The sequence below is a fragment of the Pseudopodoces humilis genome, chromosome 27 (assembly GCF_049639895.1).
Source record: "Pseudopodoces humilis isolate 2021_Gansu_Grassland_sample_001 chromosome 27, ASM4963989v1, whole genome shotgun sequence".
Classification (NCBI taxonomy): Eukaryota; Metazoa; Chordata; class Aves; order Passeriformes; family Paridae; genus Pseudopodoces; species Pseudopodoces humilis.
The window spans coordinates 1,105,001-1,121,344 of record NC_142226.1 but is presented as its reverse complement, the minus strand read 5'-3'; the positions used below and the strand labels follow the sequence as shown (position 1 = coordinate 1,121,344).

At 52.7% G+C, this 16,344-nt stretch overlaps 1 protein-coding gene across 4 annotated transcripts in view; it reads right to left on the bottom strand.

The window, feature by feature from the left end:
* HIVEP3 (HIVEP zinc finger 3) overlaps positions 1-16,344 on the bottom strand; it is a 180,827-nt gene that overhangs the window by 80,734 nt on the left and 83,749 nt on the right. For 3 of the 4 annotated variants that reach the window (XM_088067421.1, XM_088067424.1, XM_088067422.1), the window contains exon 4: positions 9,511-9,603. The exons of the other annotated variant lie outside the window; for it this stretch is intronic. The gene's annotated coding sequence lies outside the window, so the exon portion shown is untranslated. The remainder of the gene's footprint in view (positions 1-9,510; positions 9,604-16,344) is intronic. 4 annotated transcript variants of the gene reach the window in all.

Below are 16,344 nucleotides of genomic sequence, written 5' to 3'. Positions count from 1 at the left end.
TTTCCTGGGAATGTGCAAATTCCAGCCAGGGATGATGATTCCAAATCAGTGGTGAACAGCAATGAAGGGGAATTCGAGTTTATCTCAATTGCAGAGATCTGGAGCATCCTCCCAACCCATCTGTGAGCAGGAAATCAATGGGATCCAGAGATCCAGAGCTCCCAACCCATCTGTGAGCAGGAAATCAATGGGATCCAGAGATCCAGAGCTCCCAACCCATCTGTGAGCAGGAAAAGATGGGATCCAGAGCTGCTGGATGCTCCCCCTGGGGACACCACGGCGCTGCCATCTCCCAGCTCAGGCTCAGATCCCAGTTCTGATCAACACAAAGAGGAGCACGAAGCGTTTTCTGCCAGGTGGGGCCAGACCCAAACCCCACAGGCAGCAGAGTGGGAATCCAAACCACAATCCCAAAGCAGCTCCAGCCCAGGGAGACTGCAGAGCAACCAACAGCTCACCTGGGACTTCCCCTTCCCTTCCTCAACGCCCTAAAACCTGCAAAATCCACCCTAAAACCTGCAAAATGCATCCCAAAACCCGCAAAATGCATCCCAAAACCTGCAAAATGCATCCCAAAACCCGCAAAATGCACCCTAAAACCTGCAAAATGCATCCCAAAACCCGCAAAATGCACCCTAAAACCTGCAAAATGCATCACAAAACCTGCAAAATTCATCCCAAAAGCTGCAAAATGCATCCCAAAACCTGCAAAATGCATCCCAAAACCTGCAAAATGCATCCCAAAACCCGCAAAATGCATCCCAAAACCTGCGAAATGCACCCTAAACCATGAATAATGAATCCTAAAAGCTGCAAAATGCATCCCAAAACCTGGGTAATGCAAATAAATAATAAGCAATAAGAAATAAAAATCATAGATCATAAAAATAATATATAATATATAGATATATAAGTAATAATATATAATTAATAATAAGTAATAATATATAATTAATAATATAAAATTAATAGATGATAATATATGATAATATATATAAAATAGATTTAATATGTATATAAATATATATAATATATGTAAAATATATGTCATATAATAGATAAGAAATATATAATATATAATAATATATTATAATTTTATATATATTATATATAAAATATATACTGTAATGTAAAATATATATTATATATAATATATAAGAAATATGTAATCTATAATACTATATGATAATATATTATATATATTGTGTATAAAATATATACTATATAAGTAAAATATATATAATATTATTAGCTATATATAATAAATATATTATTATAATAATATTAAATAGCATAAATCCCATCCATCCCATTCCCATCCCTCTCACATTCCTCCACTCCAGGGCCCCGAGAACACCCCCTGTCTCTTCAAACTTTTCCCCCCTCTTCAAAACAAAAACTGATTTATTTTATTTTCCCCCCTGAAGCAGCAGCAGAGTCCCAGCACCGACCCCCCTCTCTCCTCTGCCGTTTCCCTTCAGCTGTTCCTCGCCTCCCTGGGAAACAGAGCCAGCAAAAACCTCCTGCAAACGCTGTTCCCAATTAAAGGGAGCCCTTATGAAACCGCCATCGCTGCCACTTGCTGGAGACATTTCTCCCCAGAAGAGCTCGCAGCATTTCCTTGATGAACCCCCAAGCACAACAGTTTCCAGAGCGATTACAGAGCAGCCAGCCGAGCCAGAAATAACAGGGAGAGATGGAAAACATCCCCTGCTCTGCCTCTCCCGCACACCAGCGCTGGGGACGGCCACAAACGCAGCCCTGAGCACCAAATGATGGACACCGAGCCGGAATTCGGGAGTAAATTCCATACTCTGGTGGAGGGAAGGATGAGCCATGCCCAAAGCAGCTGGATGTCAATCCAAATATCAAATATTCCCGATATTTTATCCACCTGAGCCCCAGGTGCTCTGTCCTGATTTGGGAAAGGTGATTTGAGCTCTGGCACAGCGCTGGGGCAGCAGCAGGATGGGGAAGTGCCAGGTCTGGGGGCTCCCCTGAGCCCCCCCTTTATTAAAGCAGTGATTTGGGGTCTGCACAGCTGCAGGTCCCATCCCTGTGGAGCTCTCGGTGCATTCCCAGGACATTCCCATGCTCCCGCTGCATCTCCACCACGCTGCACCTCTGACTTGGATTTATTTACCAGAACCCTGCTTTTGTTCCATCAAACACCTCCCAAAGGGGTTTCAGCCCTCCCCAGCTCCAAGTTCTTACTCTAAAGGAAAGAACAAACTCAGCTCCTTTTCTTTTGCAATAAAACCTGAACTTTTTGCTCCCCAGAACCTTCACAAGAAGCTTCTCCACCTCTCTCATCCCTCCAGAGCCCTCCTGAGCTTTGTCTGGCCTGGGAAGAGCCCATCACGTTTATCTGTGTGACAAAGGACCCCGTTTACCACTTTATTAAAGGATATTATTAAATACATTAAATGAATTAAATGAATTAAATGCATTAAAGAAATTAAATAAATTAAATAAATAAATTAAATTAAAGGGATTATTAAAGCACACGACCCAAGCCACTGCTCCCTTCGCTATGATTTGCCAAAAACAGGCTCAAAAATAAAAAAAACCAAAAAGCCCTGAACAGGCACGATTTTGGGTGAGAGGTTTTGTGCCTGACACAAACCCTTTCCAATTCCTTCCTGAGATCCCATCCAGCCCTGCCCTTGGGGTGAGGCACCGAGGCTTTGGGGTTAAGGAACACCCCTGGAATTGGGCAGGATTGCCTTTGGAATGACACAGGGCACGCCAGGGAACCCCTCAGGCGCTGCAGAGGTGAGGAGCCAACTAAAATCTTAAATGATCTCTGGGTCTCTTTTAGCCTTTCCAGCAGTTTTTGGAGTGGCTGCTCAGAGATGTCCCAGCCCAGAGTGGTGAACAGGGCTGGGAATTGTTAATTAATGATTAATTAAGGCTGGGAGAGCTGGGGGTGCTCAGCTGGAGAGGAGAAGCTCCAGGGAGAGCTCAGAGCCCCCTCCAGGGCCTGCAGGGGCTCCAGGAGAGCTGGAGAGGGACTGGGGACAAGGCCTGCAGGGACAGGACACAGGGAATGGCTTGAGATTGGAAAAGGGGAGATTTGGGTGGGATCTTGGGCAGGAATTGTTCCCTGGGAGGGTGGGGAGGGGCTGGGCTGGAATTGCCAGAGCAGCTGTGGCTGTCCCTGGATCCCTGGCAGTGCCCAAGGCCAGGTTTGGAGCAGCCTGGGACAGCTCCCGCTGCCCTTTGGGATCTTTAAATTCCCTTCCCACCCAAACCAGTCCGGGATCCTGTGGCAGGTTCCAGTTATTCACCGTCACTCCCCGTGCCCGAAGCGCTCCCAACACCATTTCCTGGGAATGCCATTTAAAATAGCAGCCATTTATTTTTATTTAATGTTTTTTTTTTTCACCCTGGTGGAAGTTAAAAAAAAAAACCTCTGTGGTCTTTTGCAAACTGCTGCGGGGCGAGTGTGGCAACGCTCCTGGGAGGGAGGGAGAATATTTTTAACCCCATTTTACAGAAGTGGGAACTGAGGCACGCACTTTTCCACAGAAGGAGATTGGCCCCAAACCCTTTGGAATCCTCTCAGGACGACTTCCAGCAGAGATGCTCGCTCCCAGAAGAAGCACACGCTTATTCCAGACTCACAGTGGTCACACTGTTGTGCCCCAGCCAATTTTCTCACGTAAACAGAGCGGTGCAAGAGCGGTTTCTCTTCAGGTTTTGTTAATTTTAGCCTGAGAAAGTCATGAAGGAAATACCTCAGCAGCACGGGCAAGATGGTGGGAGGTAATTAAACACCCAGCTCCACTTCCCCTCCGGCTCACAGCAGCTTCACATTTGCTGGAGGCATCTCCAGCTCTATTTTTGCCCCTGGTTCCAGCCTGACCTTCCACTGCGGGGTTTTGTTCCGCAGACAAACGCTCCCCACCCCCAGGGTAAGGGATCTTCCTCTCAAACACAGCCCAAACTGCGTTTGCCTCTCCAAAATGTGTAAAGACCCAGCAGATTTTGGGTTTTGGAGCCCAGGAAAGCTCTGTCCTGCCCCTCCATCCCCCTCCTCCCTGCTCAGGCAGCAGCTGGGATGCCAAGAGGCCTCAAATCCGAGCAATTTCTGTACAAAGAATTAAAGAATCACCGATCCCAGGCTGGCTGAAGGGGCGTTTATCACATTTATATCCCTGTGACAAACACGACTTCCAGCCCTGGGTGACACACCTCGTTTACAGGTGATGGGAACATTCCAGGGCTTTCCAAAAATATCCATGGGAATCCACTCACGTGGACTTTATTAAAAAATGAGATTTTTTTTTTAATATTAGAAATTTAAGTTCTATAAGAATTTGTAGAATATAAGAATTTCTAGAATTTATGTATTTATTTTATTTATATATTTATATAATTATATATTTATATACTTATTTATATTTATCTAATTATATATTTGTATAAATTCATTTATCTATGTATATAATTTACATATAAATTTTATATTTATATACATATAAATATTTATAGATATATTATATATTATAAATATAAATTTAAAATATGTATAAATTTATTATATATAAATATATACATTTATTATAAAAAATATATGAATTTATTATATATAAATATATACATTTATTATAAAAATATATGAATTTATTATATATAAATATATACATTTATTATAAAAATATAAATTTTTAAAGATATAAATATATATAATTTTAAAATATATAAATTTATTATATATAAATATATAAATTAATTATAAAAAATATAATTTTTGATCTATAAATATATTTTATATATTTATATTTAAAGGATTAATTAATTAGAAATAATTAAGAATATTATTATTATTACATTTAATTTCATATTTTTAATTTCTACTTGACTCATTTCAGCCCCATCTTTTCCTGTCACTTTAACTCACACATTTCTTCAGTCAATGTCCCCAGAAAGGGAACAAACCCCAAAAGCCTTGAGGAAAGGGAACACAGGAAACCCGTGGGCAGCCATCTGAAGAGTCAGCAATGCCTCATGGAAAGCTGAGGCACATCCCTGCCACCCTCAGCTCTGTCCCAGGGTCACTCCCAGCCTCCCCTGGGATCCAGCAGGGAATGGGGACAGCCTTCCCATCCCACCCTTTTCCCTGGGAATCTCGAGGCACAAATCCAGGGCTCCGGGGGGTTCTGCCTGAACCCCTTGAAAGCTCCTAAAAACCCTGAGAGTTTCCCCGATTTCCACTGCAAATCCCTCCAGCCTGAACGAGGAGCCTCCCTCCCCTCCAGCGGGTTCATCCCAGGGCTGAGGATGGAGGAGGCCGGTCCTGGAGCACCTGAGGCAGAAATTCCTGCCCTGAAAAGTGACGAGAAATGGTCCCAGAGCTGCTGCTCGGTGCCTTTTGGGCGAGTGAACCCTTCAGGAGAGGCCACCTGAGCGAGGCAAAGTTGGGGTTCAGCCCTGGGAAGATTCCAGGGAATCGCTGCCCTCCAGCCCAGGCTTGCTGGGAAAAGGGCCAGGCTCAGATTTATGGGATTCTCCTGGGGTTTCCCCTCTGAGCTGCAGCACCAAGTGAGGGCTCAGCAAAGCCCTGAATGTCTTGGTGCATCCGATTTGGGAGAGCCCCAAATCCTGAATTCAGCTGGATCCTGCTGATTTCTGGCAGAACCCCGCCCAAACTCTGTGGGGTTACTGGAGAACCAGAGCAAAATCACTGAAACCCCAAAACCTGCTGACACTTAAACAGGTGACCCTCCAAAGTCTGGGAAAGGAACGATGGATGGGCTAAAAGACAATTTAGGACCTGGAGACTGAGGAGCTGCTGAAGCTGAAAGCCTCATTAGCACAAGGAAGGCTTTAATGAGGTTTCCCCCAATGCTGAAGATGCTCCGCTGTGATTTTGGTCCTAAACGCTCCTGAAAAGCGCCCAGGATGGTGGCAGTGAGCTGCCAGCAGCCCTTGCTCACAGCAAGTCCGTTTTGGGAAGGTAGGAAAACCTGATCTCATGTTTTCCCCTCACTTATCCCCGCTCAAAAAGTTGCCAAGCGGTTCCCAGAAGGAAGGAAAGTGTCCCCAGACTGCAATTTTTCCGTCCAACTGGAAACAAACAACAACAAGAAATGGTTACAAAAATACCACCGAGCTCCTGGATGGGTTGGTTCCTGTTCCTCTGCGGGAAGAGGCTGCTCAGAAGGTTTCCACTGTAAGCACCCAGGGCTGGCTGTGCCCATCCCACCCAGCCCTGCGGGGCCCATTCCCTCACCTGCCGCACCTGCGAGCCCTGCTCACCTTCCCTGAAGGCTCCAGAAAGTGGGAAGAGGACAAAAATCAGCGCTGCGGGGGCTTCTGACAGCCTGGGCTTCCCAGGGAGGAGAGGCTGGGCTGGGCTCGGCGCTTGGCAGAGAAAAGGAGGCAGCGTGGAGGCCAAGGAAGATTTATGGCCACATCCACTCTCCCCAAATGTTTTCTGAGTGCCTGAACCCCGCCAGCCCCCTCGGCAGGGAAACACAATGAGCCCTTTGATGCTCGTTAGGAGCTTCACCTTCTGCAGGCTCGTAATTAGAGCCGGCCAGGATAAAAATCTCCTTTATTTGCGATTCCCGCCCCTATTGCGGGGAGCAGGATCCCAGCTGAGCGCCCTGGGAAAGCCCAACTCCTGGAATTCCAGTTGGGAGCACAAATCACCTCGGTCCTCTCGCAAGGTGGTCTCGGCTCAGCGAGGAACGGCCCCGGGTTTAGGAGCCCGAGGTGGGAAGGGAGAGCTCGGCAAGTGTAACAGGCAGGGTGGAAAAGAGAAGAAACATTTCCCTGCATCCCAAGCAGCCGCGCAGATCCCAGCAGAGCCATAAAATCCCCTAACAAGCAGCCTTTCTAAAGGCACAGACAATGGTGCTGAATGTATATTTGAAATAAATCGCTCTCCTTCCCAGAGGGTAATTTTCCTTTTTCCCGACGTTTGACCCTCCCCTTGCCAAGAAACCCGAGGCTTCCAGGCGCTTGAGAGGCTGCTGAGGCATTTTTGGCGTTCAACACGTGCGGCCAGAAGTTCTGACAGCAGAGCTGGGAGGCAGCAGGAGCCTCGGCGAGCGGGGGGGACGGAGGAAGGAGGAGGAAGGAGGAGGAAAATCAGCTTTGCTGAGGCAGGAGCAGCTGGACGCGGCCCTGGGACCGCGCCAGTGACGCGCGGGGAGATCCCAGGAGCCCCTCATTACCGGGCTGCCACCCAATCCCCAGGATGGCCGCGGTGATTTCCCTTCAGGACACGCTTCCCTGCTCCCTCGGCTTCCCGGGAAAGCTCCCAGGGCGGCGCTGCCCCGGCCCCGCAGCCCGGGGGAGGTTTCTCAACAGCGCTTCTGTTGTTCGCTTCGGGATAAATGTTATTTTCGGGAGCGCCGCTGCCGGGACTCACCCGCGGCTCCCCGGGGTGGTTCCCCACATCCGATCACGCTGCCCCGAACACTGAGCCATTCTCCCGAGCCGTGTTTTCCAAGAGCAAACTGCAAACATTTGGGACTTTGCCGCCACCCCCCAGCCCAGCCCAGCCGGGAACGCGCTCGGCCGGCAGAACCAAAGCAGAACCTGCGCTCCTGGCTCTGCCCTCTCCGCCCATCCCGCAGCCGGGGCAGCCTCTGAGCAGCGCAGGGGGCACAGAAACCTTCTGGGGGTGCCTCGTTCCCGGCCAGCAGCTCGGGGAAGGAGCTGCACGGCGCTCCTGGAACGGAGGAGGGCCAGCACAGAACTGGGGAGAAGTGCCCGTTGTGGGCGAGGATGAGGATGGTCACTCACGGGGAGTAAATCCCCTCCCTCCGGGCTGCCAGAGCCCTTCCTGGGCTCCTCAGAGGGCTTGCACCGCACTTGTGCCCCCGAGGACACAGTCCCAGCCCTGCTGCGGCACTTGCTGCCAACACACTCATTAATTAATTACCCAGTAACTCCTGCACGTTTTTTTCTCTGATGCAGAGTTCACACAGGCCCGCTACGGATCCCGGGTTTCCCTTCCTTAGCGAGGACTCCAGAAAACCCCTCAGCAGCCCCAGGGCAAACCCTGGGGGCAGAATTCCTGGGAATCAGCTCAGAGCAGCACAGCTCAACCCCCCCCTGTCCTGCCCCAGGGTCCCTGCACCCCCTCCTGAAGGGGTGAAAGAAATCCTGTTTCCAGCACCCCTGCGGCTAAGAAGGGCAAGGCAGGAGGGGGTGAGGACAGGGTGACATTTTGGAGCCTTCCGACACCCTTGAGCCGAGTGAGAATCACAGCATCCCACCAACCCCACCTGCTCCGGCTGAGGGAACGCGCTCTGCCCCCATCGGGAAGGTTTTCCCACAAGAACCCGCAGGAAAAGTTCCCGAAGCGTTGGGATTGTGAGAAAATCACGAGTCCCCGCAAGCACAAACACCTTCCCGGAGGGTCAGCGGTGCCAAATAAACCGGGAGAGGCGGCACTCAGGACAGAGGGGCCACCAGACAGCCAAGGTAAAAGCTGGCTCCGTTCCCTGACAGCAGCAATTCCCCAGCACTGAAATCCTGGGAGCTGCAGGTGATCCCCGGGCGGCGGAGCGGGGCTGGGATTGTATTGCTCGCACCATAAATCACCGTGGCAGCTGCCCCAGCCGCTTCCTCACAGCAGCCTGGGACTGGGTAAAAGTGCCAGGTCCTCTCGGCACGGCCAGCGAGGAGGGGAAAAATAAAAACCACGCACGGCTCCTTTTTCCGGAATAACAATGCCCGCATTTGCATGGAGAGGCTCAGCCCGGGAGGCACCGCCGATCGCACCTCTGGGCGCATCAAAGGCGTTATTAATTTCCATCGAGGAGAATTAAGGAGCTTAACTCGTTAGCGCTCATTTACTCAGCCTTAATGCATTTTTAAAGCTGCCTCATTTTCTGCGGACGAGCAGGTGCTAATCAAGGAACGCTTAAAAGGGATAAAACTGCCCGCGGGTCAAGCCCAGGGCCAGCAGGTCCAGCCCCCGGCCGGGGACATCCAACATCCTGCTTGGCAGGAGCTCCGGCAGGGGTTTCGCTGGCACAGCTCCTGTCGCATCACGTGTGGCCCCAGAACAACCCCTCGGCTCCCCGCTCGCTTTTCCTGTGCGAGCGATAAGGAGGAAATCCGTCCCAGACGGGCAGACAGCTCAGCCCAGCCCTGCCAGCGCTCAGCCGCAGCCTCAGCTCCCGGCTCCCTCATTAGGGCCGCCCGCCAATTAAGAACCCGAGCCTGCTGTGGTGCCAGCGCAGCCCCCGGAGGTGCTGGCGGCCGATCAAGAGCCACAACCCCCTCGGGCTGTCCAACAGCGCGGCGTGCCCGGGAGAGGGGGAGAAAACCAAAAAAAAAAAAAAAGATAAAAAAATTAAAATCCCCGACACCCAGCTCCTGGTCACTCATCGCGGTGACCTCAGCGGCGAGTGCCCTTGTGGCAGCGGTGCTGGCCGAGCCCTCCCGGCGCTGGGCACGGCTGAGCCGCGGTGGAGCAGCGGCCGGGGCTGCGCTCTGCGGGCGCGCACGGGGCCGGGCCCGGCGGGACGCGCTCGGCGTTACCTGCACTCGCCCCCCGCGCCGCAGCCGCGCCTCTCCCATGGCTCTGCCGGCGCCAGGCTGGACCCCGCGGCTCCAGGGGGATCTTCTGCCGCGCTGCAATAGAAAAGGTTGGTTTAAAGCTCCTTATTTGGGCAGTGATGTCAAGGGAAGTCGCTCGGGCAGCGCCTCCCCCTTTTTCCATTCACTCCACATTGTTTCCTGTTGTCAAGCGGCTGCTGGGGCTCCGCGAGCGGCCACGGGATCCTCCGGCCACAGGGATCCTCCAGTCCTGGGGTTATCCAGGTCTGGGAATCCTGCAGCCACAGGGATCCTCCAGTCCTGGAGGTCCTCTAGCTCTGGGAATCCTGCAGCCCCAGGCATCCTCCAGCTCTGGGAATCCTGCAGCCCCGGGGATCCTCCAGTCCTGGGAATCCTACAGCCCCGGGGATCCTCCAGTCCTGGGGTTATCCAGTCCTGGGGATCCTCCAGCTCTGGGAATCCTTCGGCGCCGGGGGTCCTCCAATTCTGGGGATCCTCGGGCCCTGGGGATATTCCAGCCCCAGGGATCCTCCGCTCCTGGGGATATTCCAGCCCCGGCCATCCCGCAGCCCCAGGGATCGCCGAGCCGCAGGAATCCTCCATGCCCCGACATGGGAGCGGCTCCGAGCTGCCCCCGTGCTCTCCACAGCCTTTCCCATGGCCCGTGCCGTGATTCCCACCCGTCCTTGCCTGCAGGGGCCGGGGGGAACGGGGGGGAGCCGGGGGGCCCCGGCGGCAGAGGCAGCTCTGCGGGCCCGGGGCTGAGCGCGGCTCTCCGGCCGCCTCCCTCCTTTCCTTCTCCATCCCTCCCGCCGCCTTCCTCCCCCACATCCTCCTCCTCCTCCTCCTCCTCGTCACTCCCCATCTGTCCCGGCTCCCGGCGTTCCCGCACCGGCGCTGCCCGCGGCGGCCGCTCCCGGCAGCGCACGGCGAGGGAACCTCTCCGCTCCCTTCCGAGCTTTTCCTCTCCCTTCCGAGCTTTTCCTCTCCCTTCCGAGCTTTTCCTCTCCCTTCCGAGCTTTTCCTCTCCCTTCCGAGCTTTTCCGCGATTTTCCGCTCCTCTCCCGGCAGCCGAGGGCCGGAGCCCTTCCCTCGGGATGCGGCGTGGGAGCGGCAGCGGAGGGAACGGGAACCTCTCCCGGAGCATCCCCGCGGCTGCGGGAGGGACAGTGGGGCCAGCCGGGACAGTGAGGACAGCCGGGACAGTGGGGACAGCCGGGACAGTGGGGACAGTCAGGGACTGTCGGGATAACTCGATCCCGTCAGGGTTTCCAGCTCAGGGAACTCCAGGTTCCTCACACCCACCTCAGGCTCTGTGTCTGATGTATCCCTACAACACATCCCAGGCTTTGATTTGATTTTTTTTTTCCCTTTTTTTATTTATTTTCTGGGGGGTTGGTTTGGATTATTTCTGTGTTTGGAGTTTGGGGTTTTTGTATATTTGTCGCTTTAGGCTCGGATAGTTATGGGTTTTTATGGTTGGATTTTTGGTGTTTGGAGCAGGCCTACAAAAGAGCTGGAGAGGGGCTGGGGACAAGGCCTGCAGGGACAGGACACAGGGAATGGCTTGAGATTGGAAAAGGGGAGATTTGGGTGGGATCTTGGGCAGGAATTGTTCCCTGGCAGGGTGGGGAGGGGCTGGGCTGGAATTCCCAGAGCAGCTGTGGCTGTCCCTGGATCCCTGGCAGTGCCCAAGGCCAGGCTGGATGGGTTTGGAGCAGCCTGGGACGGTGGGAGGTGTCCCTGCCATGGCTGGGGTGGCCCTGGATGGGATTTCCTTCCCACCCAAACCATTCCAGGATTCTGTGCTCACTCCCATACACAGAGGAAGCCAAAAAAAGGGGGGACAAAGGGATTCCCTGGCAATTCCCACACAGGATCCCAGCTCTGGGCAGCCCAAGCACAGAGCCAGACACCCCTGGCTGCTCCAGGCAGCTGGGAAGAGGCAGCCTGGGGTTTTTTTTTAGGAGAAAGCAGCACAGCCCTGCAGCCCAGGCTGTGTTTACATTTAAAATACATCTGCTTACTCAGCACAACGCTTCTGCTCCCTCCGGGGCCACACAAATCCTGCTGGACGTGGGGAAAGCGAGAGCCCTGGGCAGGATTGCTTTGCTCAGCCCCTCAGGACGTGTTTGATGCCTGCTGCTCCCTGCGTACCTGGCCAAACATTCCCTGGGGAAAGCAGCTGCATCCAGAGCTGGCACAGCAAAGCTCCTCTTCACTACACCAAAATTGTTACAAAAGAGAAAAGAACCATCACCCCCAGCCCACTGGCTCCGTTCCCAGCTGGCTCCAGCTCGATAAACTCAAAAAAAGCTGCTGTGAAGTCTCCCTGATGGAAAGAATGACACCAAAATGAGGAACTTGTGCCTTTTGGAGTTGTCCCTTTGCTCCTGCTTTGCAGGAGAATGAATAAATCTATCAAAACACCAGCCTGGCTTGTCTCCAGCCATCCCCAGAGCCAACAGCCCCTAAACTGCTCCCCCAAAAATGCTCTTGGTGCTAAACCCAAGGAAATACCCCATAACACATTTCCTGCAAGCACGTTATTTCCTCAAGAGCCCCGCTTCACACCCAATTTCAGCTGCTCCCCTTCCGGCCAGAAACGAGAATCAGCCTGGGATCAAGAGGGTTTTTTTGTTTCATTTTCAGAGCCTGGGATCAAGAGGGTTTTTTTGTTTCGTTTTCAGAGCCTGGGATCAAGAGGTTTTATTTGTTTCATTTTTGCTCCCCTGCTGCCCCTCCCTGTCCCTCAGCCTGAGTCATCGTGGTGTCACCGTGGTGTCACCAGGTGCTCAAGGTTTTTAAGGAATTCCAGGGGTGCAGCCGGACTCTGGATCCACCACAGGGCCCTGGAGGACTCTCAGCCTCCCAAACCTCACTTGATAAACACCGGGCTTGGGGCTGTTTCCTCCTCCTCCCATGGGAGGTGCTCTGGTTTGGGGTCACAGCTGGAGCTCTGCACTGCCCAGCCCTGCTGAGACAGGAGGAAACAGCCTCAGGGTGCACCAGGAGAGTTTTAAGTTGGATATCAGGGAAAATTTATCCCCTGAAAGGATGGTCAGGCAGCGGAATGCACTGCCCAGGGCACCTGGGGTCACCTGGAAGTGCTCAGAAATGGTGTGGATGTGGCACCTGGGGACCTGGGTTAGCGTGGCCTGGCTTAGTGGTGGAATTTCATCGCTTTGGAGATTATTTTCCAACTTTAATGACTCCACGATGGGCTGGGAGCAGCCCAAGGTTTGTCACGTGGAGGCCACAAAACCTGGACTGAGCAGGGGGCCTCTGGCAATAGAAGGGACTGGGAAGGACAAGAAACCCAATTTGTTCATCAAACCGGGCTCACATATTTGGGTGGACACGGAATAAATGGGGCACAGCTCCCAGAGCATGGAGAGAATCACAGGGAGCCCAAAGCAGGAGCAGCCACCACAGAAATGCCTCCTTCACTCGGTGTCCCCAGGTCGGTGACACCTCAGGGATTGTGGAGGAGCCCCCAGTGCCCCCAGCAGCTCCCTGGGCTGGGATTTTAGCAGCCCAGGCACACAGATCAGCTCCTCCTGACACATCCACGCTCTTCCTTCCTTTTTTTGGTTTATTTTGTTCACAGATGGAGCTGAGAATGAGCTCTTGTGAAAATGTCACCCTCCCCTGTGCAAGGGCAGGCAGGGAGAGGCTGCAGCACCTCTGCTCCGACCAGCTGCCTCTCACAGCCCCAGGAATTCACAGAATCATGGAATATTTGGGCTAAAAGGACCTTAAAGTCCATCCAGTGCCTCCCCCAGGGACATTTTCCATTATCCCAGGCTGCTCCCAGCCCCATCCAGCCTGGCCTTGGGCACTGCCAGGGATCCAGGGGCAGCCACAGCTGCTCTGGCAATTCCATCCCCTCCCCACCCTGCCAGGGAACAATTCCTGCCCAAAATCCCACCCATCCCCGCCCTCCTTCACCTTAAACCATTCCCTGCGTGTGTCCTCTCCCTCAGAACCCTTGTAGAAAGGAAAAATAAAAAGCAACAGAATTGATAGCAAAGTGTAAAATGTTTGTGTCAAAGTGCTTCACACAGAGCCAGCCACGAGCACGTGGAAGATTTTGGGTTAAAAAAAACCAACGCTGGAGGTTTTTTAAGATTTGTTTTTCCCCAGGTCCCTTCACAGGCCCGTGACCCCCTCAAACGCCCTGGGGTTGATCCCAGTGCCTCAACTGCCTGAAAGGTGTTTTTTAGGTAATTTTCCCTTAAACAGCACAAATGGCCATTCAGGGCAATCCACACAAAGGTGTTTGCCTGCTCCTGGTGGCTTCTCTTAGGCAGAAAATTGTGGTTTGGCTTAAATTGGGGAATGAAGGCCCAGGCTCCCTGGAGACTCCTGTTCCCACTGCAGGGGCAGGAAAACACGGGGTGAAGTTCAGGCCACGCTGACTTTTGTGGAAATCCTTTGTTAGGAGCTGTTTAGCCAGGAAAGAACTGTCCTGAGGAGCAGGGGGGTTAAACAACCACATCTCCCCCCTCAGCCAGAGCTCCGAGCCTTTTCCTCCCCATCCCTCACCTCAGACTGGCCCAGGCTGTTCAAAAATTACCCACTGCCTGAAAAGGCCTCTGTCAAACCATCCCTGCCTCTCCTGGTGGGGTTTTTTTTTGAGTTTTACTCATTTTTCCACCCTTTCTGCTGCACAGCGCCTCCTTGGAGCACCCTGCAGTGCCCTGCACGCTTCCAGCTGCTGCCAGCTCATCCCGCTCCTCCTAAAATCCATTAACAGAGCCTAAAAATGCTGCCAGGATTCCAGCTTTAACATCCACACGGCTGCAGAGCCGCTCTTGGAGCAACCTGGTGGGAACTGGGAGGTTCCCAGCACAGAACTGGGAATCCAGTGTGGGAACTGGGAGGTTTCCTATCAGTTCTCCCACGGATTTCCTGCGCAGCCCTCAAGGAATCATTTCACCTTCCTGGGTCAGGATCTTCCCATCCAGGGAAAACATCTGGGGATGTAAAACTGTTGGGATTGGGAAGGCTGGGAGAGCTGGGGGTGCTCAGCTGGAGAGGAGAAGCTCCAGGGAGAGCTCAGAGCCCCCTCCAGGGCCTGCAGGGGCTCCAGGAGAGCTGGAGAGGGACTGGGGACAAGGCCTGCAGGGACAGGACACAGGGAATGGCTTGAGATTGGAAAAGGGGAGATTTGGGTGGGATCTTGGGCAGGAATTGTTCCCTGGCAGGGTGGGGAGGGGCTGGGCTGGAATTGCCAGAGCAGCTGTGGCTGTCCCTGGATCCCTGGCAGTGCCCAAGGCCAGGCTGGACATTGGGGCTGGAGCAGCCTGGGACAGTGGAGGTGACCCTGGGACAGTGGGGGTGACCCTGGGACAGTGGGAGGTGACCCTGGGACAGTGGAGGTGACCCTGGGACAGTGGGGGTGACCCTGGGGGTGGCACTGGATGGGATTTAAGTTCCTTCCCACCTAAATCATTCCATGAAGATTTTTTTTCATTTTTAAGCCCCAGGACAGGGAATGTTCTCTCCACGTCACCCCTCCCCTTGGGGAATGTGGAGCAGCAGAAGCCTGTGAAGGCACCAGATTTCAGATATATTTAACAACCTTTTCCAACCCGAGCTGTCAATCTCTGAACGGGAAATGAGAACCTTCAGGAGTTTCAGGCTCAGGCAGCGGCACCGGGAACCCCTGAGCTCCCCCTGCTCCTGGAAATCCCTCCCGGCACCTTTCCTGAGGTGGGTTTATTTGGAACACTCTGGCCCCAGAAACCCTAGACCCTTCTCAGCCATCCATCAGCAATTAGGCAAACAAAGGGTAATTAATACCCCTAATTAAGGGCAGTGCTCGTTTGGCTGCCCAGGACCCTCCATCACTCAGACAGCCCAGGCTTTCCACATCTGCAAAATTCCTTAATTCCAAAGGTCCCCATGCTCGTTAAACATCTCAAGCCCACGAGGGAGAGTCTTCAATTATCCCCAAAATTCCCTGCGAAGTTGGGTTGATATTCCAAGGCTCCCATTACAGACACATGTCCTGGGAAGTGGCAGGCACGAGGAATCATTATGCTAATTTTAGCCAGAGCATCTGCTCGATGTTAAATCTGAAACTCCGTCTCGGAGAAATCATTTAAATGATTTTATTTTTTTAATTCTTTTTTTTTTTTTTTTTTTTTTTTCCCCTTCAGAATTGACATTTGTCAAACAATATGTTGGGAGCGGAGGCTGCAGCCAAGTCTGAGTAATCCCGGCGGGCTCCGGGAAGGAGCCGGCAGGAATTTGGGATTGCAGAGCCAGGATGGCTGTGCCCCCTGGCTCGGGCTGTCCCTGCCAGCTCCTGATGGGGGACAGGGTCTCCCGGCTCCTGCCAGGGTCCCCCAGCTCCTGCCAGGATCCCCCAGCTCCTGTCAGGGTCACCCTGATGTCCCCCAGGATTCTCAGCATGGAACAGGTCCAGCTGGAAAGTTGGGAATTCACCTGTGGGCACCAAATGGCCTCAAGTGATGTTTTTTTCACTGCTGGGATCAGCTCTTACAGGGCTTTAAGCAGCATCTTATCCTATTTTTAGTGGGTTTGCACAACCTGAGCAGCTTCCCAGCCCTAATCCAGTTTGGGAAATCCCTGGGAATAGGAGAGAGCACCTGCAGGGCTCTCAGCTTGGATTCTCTCTGTGCCAGCCCTGTTTGCACCAGGGAAGGGACACAAACACCTTCCTGTGCATTCCTTTCCTTTCCTTTCCTTTCCTTTCCTTTCCTTTCCTTTCCTTTCCTTTCCTTTCCTTTCCTTTCCTTTCCTTTCCTTTCCTTTCCTTTCCTTTCCTTTCCTTTCCTTTCCTTT